The following is a 6,025-nucleotide window of genomic DNA, read 5'->3' as shown; positions in this document are numbered from 1 at the left end:
GTGATTCCGCCCCCCCTTCCCAAGGCCTCAAAGGGGCTGGCGAGTCCTGCCCGCGATCAGGCACTGCCGGGGGGGAGGAGCAGCGGAGTCACTCGCTGTCCTAGGAGACAGGGCGAGTCAGGGGCTAGCCCAGGCGGGACTCTCCCGGCCCGCCCCGGGAGGGCCCCCGCAGCCTAGCTGGAGCCCTGGCGAGTAACACTCCCCCGGGGGGGCTGCAGCCACGTGGCGGTGCCATGGTTCAATCACAGGGGGAAACAACCCCCAGAGCCCCAGGGCGCTGCAGCCCGGCCGTCACCCGCCTGCCCCTTGCTGGGCTTCGGCGCCGCCGTGTGTCTTAGCCCCATGGGGGCTGGGGGTGGTTTCCATCATATCCAGGGTTTGCAGTTTGGGTCGATGGGTCTCAGCACCCGCCCTATATACACTGTTCCTGCGCCCCTGCTTAGCCCTCCTTTGAGACACGTTTATTGCTTATTGGATAGAGGTGCATTTCATTGCACCCGCAAAATAGGATCGGCGTGTGATGCTTTCTGGGTTTGCTCTTCCTCCCTGGCCTGCTTTTAGTAGCGTCTGCGGGCTATGGCTTGTGTGGAAAGGTCACCGACCTGCATCCCCTCTACCTCCCTCCACTGGTTCTAGTGGCATCTACAGAATAGGGTTTACAGCCAAAGGTCTGTAGGATGTAAATTCAGCTCCCTTATGCCCCCTCTATGTGGCTTGTATTAGCTGTGTACACATGTGATTACAGACTGCTGCATGTGATTGTAGGGACTAACTCACCAGCATGGCACATGCTACACACGGTAACAAACTCTGGCTGCTGTTTCCACAGTCCCGGCAGTGCTTTTGGTTTGAGTATGGTGGCTCCTTAGGGTGGCACCATATTTGTAGTAGTACAAGTCCCTACGTACCATGTGTCCTATGACTTAACAAAAATGTCAGAACACAGCTTCCCCCGCCCCATCTCACATGCAAGTGCTTCTCTGATCTCTTTCCCATCCCTGCTTCCTCTTTCTCTCTGTTAATATATCTTAACTGTAACATCATAACTGACCTTGACTGGACACAAACTGGAGGTAGAAGGTTCCATACCACAGCCCCCCCCCTCAACTACCAAGCCAGCCACTCACTTTTCCTTCATGTGTTTTGTGATGAGACTGGTCCAGGTAATGGCCAAGATTGGCTGGTGATTATGTAACATGGGGAGAGAAACCGGAGCAGCAGCATCTCCCCCATGAAGCAGAGGGAGCTCCTTTATAGGAGCAATGGGTTTGGAGGGGGATGGAGCTGCTGTATATGGTATCATTCCCCTCCCTGCCATCCAGGGCAGTACCTGTGCACTTCTTCACCCATTGCTGACATTGGCAGCCCTTACTTCCTTGCAAACCTACTCTATGCCTTCTACCCCCTCTGATATGTGTGCATATCTCTCCTGGGTGAGGGGCAATGTGAATTTGGCTCCTAAGGGAGCTATGCTGCCAGGGGAGGAGGCAAATAAGAACTAACATAGAGGGATGGGTCCTCTGCATGGATTTTCCAACCCCAGATTGGTGGCCTGAGAGTTATGGGATTTTTCTGCAGATCTTGGGATACCTGTGGGGCTGGAGGGCCACTCTGTCCCTCCAAAGTAATAATGACCAACAACAGTGTTGACTGCAGGGTAGATCAGAGGTCTGGGAGTCAAATTCCTGGTTCCATTGCAAATTCTGCTCCTTGCTGGAACAATCTGTCAGACACTCCTAAAGCGAACATTTCCAGTATGGTAGATCTCTCATGAGCTTTTACTTAGCAGGGCATGGATTGGTCCTCAACCGCTCTGAGGCCAAATGCTGCAAGAGGCTTTGTCAAAGTTGTTCCTTAACAGGAAAAATAAAGTACAGGAGTAATGAAGACTGTGTCAGAGGAGGTGTTGATGAACAGCAGGTAAGGGAATAATTGGAAAAATTGACTATCTACCAATCAGCACATCTGTCTAAGAAGCATACCGAGCCCTTTAGGGAATTAGCTAATGAACCGACTGAACTTTAGTTCAGCAAGATGTCCAGCTAGTGGCAATTAATTTTGAAAAGTCACAAAACCCTATCACAACCTTTTGCAGAAAAATGTGCAAATGGCCAAAACCCACAGAAATATTCATGAGAAGCAGCTTGTACAACACAGAACAAACCACAGAGTTTAGATCCAATGGGCTGGATTCTTCTCTCAGTCCCATCACCTTTACCCCAGCGTTACTTCACTGACTTCAGTGGCATTAACTCCCCGTTGACGGTGATGTAGACGCAAGCAGGCTTTGGCTCACAGCGTCTGAGTCCACAGCAGGATGGCTTCAAGACAAAAGGGGCAGACATGACGTCAGGGAAGAGGCAGAGCACTACACCCTCCACAGGAGAAGAAGCCCAGAGCATAAAATGATGCAGTCTTCACATCTCTAAGGAACCCAATACACCACTTGCTAAAGTGTGTAACAGCCCTCCTACAGCCATTGACCCTGTTTGCACTGTGCATTAGAGAAGCACGGAGTGTAGGGATCAGAAGTGAATGGAGCATCGACTTGGGACTGGATTCTTGCAATAATCCCCTTTGCATACCAGCACCCTCTGCTTGCTGCTTATTTAGTTCTGCTTGGTCTGGCCTTATTTGCACATTGCAGCCTAGATGCTATGGTGATAAGCATATTAGATAGCAAGACATTCAAGCATCTCCACCATGGTTTCTGACATTGGCATTCACTTTCCTCTGCTGTCTGCTCAAAATACAAGAGCACTTGGCCCATAAACAACTTACTGGGTGGGTACAAGATCACTGGGGGGGAAATATACATGCACACTGGCTACTGAGAAAATGATAGATTTGGAGCTGGCTATACGTGATGAATCCTGCATCTGATTTGGGTGCTTGTTGTTTACTGTATGCATTGTGTTAATTCCCCTGTCAGGTTTTCCAGGAAATGGCTCCAGGAAGCGAGATGGTGCCTGATATTCACAGCTCTTGGCAAACAATGAAGAGATTCACGTTGGTCCCCTACACGGCCTGCCAGATAAACTTTCCCCAGGAGAGTTCAACCCTTGTGAGGCAGGGGGAAGAGGATGAAAAGCCTCACAAGGGTTTAAAGATACAGACCCTCTCTTGAGAAGGGCAGGCAATTAATGGGGAAACTGAGTCAGGCCATTGGGGAGCAGCCCGCCCCCCAGACTTTAAAGGCCAGAGGTAAAATAAGCCTACCTAAACCTTTAGGTAAGAGATGCAGATAGACTTATTGTTTTTAAAAGCCCTTTTCTCGTGTTATGCTGTGCTGCCACTGTTAAGATTAAACCCTACGTTGTGTTAAGAAGGCTGGTTTGGGTCACAGCTCCCAAAGGGGAAGAACCACAGGTAGCCAAACCCATTCGGACCTGCTGAGCAATCACAGTCCCTACACGGGGCTGGGCCCAGTCTGAATGTGAGAATCACAGGATTCTGCCCCAGAAAGGCAGACTCAGGGCCCAAGACCTAGCAGGGCCCACTCAGAAGGGATAGGGCCCAACAACAGAAGCCAAGAGCTGTTGGAAAGCTAGTCCCAGTTGCGGGAGCGGAGCGCTGACAAGTCTGGCCCACATTAAACAAGAACCAAACCCTCCCTGGGGTTTCAGGTTTACTTACCAGATTTTCCTTTTCTATTATACCCAGTGTTACATAAAGCAGCAAAATCTCTCCTCACAAGCCCTTTGTACAATTTAACAGTCTGTAAACAGCAAAGAAGGATATGCTGCACCAGTGCACAGCTCATGTTCCCAACACTCCCTCATCTCCATTCTGATGAGCAGACACCTGTTGCTTTGTTTCTGAAAAGAGCCCCCAGCACCTTAAAGGTTTTGATTCTCAGCTGCAGTTGATTTATTCAGGTGCACATGGACAGCTTGGATTTAACCCCCCTATCTTTCCACCATCAGTGGGTGGGTCTCTTTTCCCCATGAGAATTGCTGGGGTGGATCATTGCTCTAGGGGACTGCTTTCATTATGCTGACAGACCTGTCCTCCTGCTTACAAATACTTGCTGATTTATGGTTATGCTTCTCTGGTATCCTGCAGCAGCAGGCTGTCTCAGACAAGCCCAGACAAGCTTGGTTTGAGAATAATTATGTCGAACAAAAACCAGTCTCAAAGGTGTTATGGGAGGGTTGTTAAGACCCTAGAAGCCAGGCAGGGAGGGGGGGAAAGGGAAACTGCCCACCCGTGGTGGGAGGAAGAGTGCCATTAAGAGAACCCCTTTGGAAGGAGCTATTTCCAGGGGAGAAGGGGAGGTAGAGGATGGTAAAGCACAGGTCAGACTGAGCTCCTCTGGGAGAGGTGATGTAACGTGTAACCAGTCACCTCAGGAGCCCAGCTGGGTTGCTGGGCAAACAAAGAACTCTCTTCCCTGGGACTGGGCGAGAGGTTGGATGAATGCAGAGAGACATCCAGGGGGTTTGCGATGCAGCCTGGGACGTGAGGCTCACGACCCCAGCTGGGAGCTCCAAAGAGGAGACGCTCTTATCTAAGGTGTTCAGGTTTCTTAAGCAATATTCTGTAGCACAGGTTGGGGGCAGTCTTAAGGGTGTTTCCACTGCCCACGCCTGGGCCTATTGGAGTCACTTGTAGCTTCCCCCACCCCTGACTTCCATGGGAACTGGATTGGAGCCCATGTTAGGCCTGTTCTTGTTTATCCAACTTCACCGTGTGCTTTCCTCTGTACTGTGCCAATACTCTGCTTTGCTTCAGAGCCGAAGTGTAGGCTGGGGACTCACCGCCCGCAATTAGCCCCTTGGAGAGACACAGACTGGGCTCTGACCTGGGGGAAGCTGAGTCAGGAGAGGGCCAATGAGTATCCTGATTAGGGCAAGGGAGGCTGCCGGTTCCTACTGTGACGGGGTGCAGTGATGGGGCTGGTGAAAGCATGCATGAGAAGCTGGCTTTGTTACAGACGGGGGCCTGATCCGCTGCTGCCCCGCCCCAATGCAGTAATTTGCACCAGCGCAAAGCAAGTGCAAAGTGGGTAGAAAAGGCTACAAATCCTCCTTGTAAAGCTCCCTGATTTCTGTTAGAGTTCAAGCAACAGATAATCTCCCCATGCCACAAGTTAAACTGCTGCCTCTGAATATGTAGGCAGCAGCAGGGGGCAGCAGAGATTCCTCTGCCTGCAGAACCAAGCTGTCTGGGGGCCCTGATTTGCCTGTGAATCAGCCTTTTCCAGCACTCTGATTTGCACTCAGATCAATAGGTTTGTCCCCACTGATGCCTACCACATTCCCTGACGTTTTGGAATCGATCAGCTTTGGCATTCCAAAGTGGTTGCAATACAAACAGAGAAATGCTGTTAGAACTTGCTTGTCATGGCCCATTATTCCCCTTTTACACACAGAGAAACTGAGTCGCAGAGAGGTGCAGCGACTTGCCCAAGAGGTTAGAATTCAGGGGCTTACAGTCCCATGTGTAACTCCTAGAGAGTGATGCCTCTAAGTTTCTATATTCTATATTTCTATAGCTACCATTGTATTAGACCGCCGTCATACTGGCAAATGACAATGGGAGCTGGGAGAACACATCCCATATAATGAGTATCAAAATCCTAGTGGTACCATGCCTGCCTCCTCTTGCTTTGACTGCTCCTTGACCCCTAGTTATTTAGGATCTGTGCTCTCTCTCTCTCTCTCTCTCTCATAGCTGCTATTACTTGCCTACATCTTTTGCCTGCATGGTGCCTGGAAGCGACCCTGCTGGATGAGATTAAGGAGGTGGAGGAATGTGATGATGTCATCGTCACCACTTCTTATGACATCATCCTAAGGCCATCTCTAGGGAATCTTGCCCGGAAGTGAATCCCCAGTAGCATTATGGGGTCCCATCACTGCATCTCTGTCCATCAGTTGCCTCTCCCGCAGCATAAGCCTGTGGCTGACTAGATCAATGGCAGGGATTTCTCTGGAGCTGCTTTGAGGCGCCCAGGGAGGATTAGAAATGGGGGGTAAAAAGATGCCCTTAAAGAGGCTTCAAGGTGCCGGTAGCTTAGGAA

This window comes from Chrysemys picta, chromosome 12, assembly GCF_011386835.1.
Source record: "Chrysemys picta bellii isolate R12L10 chromosome 12, ASM1138683v2, whole genome shotgun sequence".
Lineage (NCBI taxonomy): Eukaryota > Metazoa > Chordata > Testudines > Emydidae > Chrysemys > Chrysemys picta.
Note: the sequence above shows the minus strand (reverse complement) of the source record.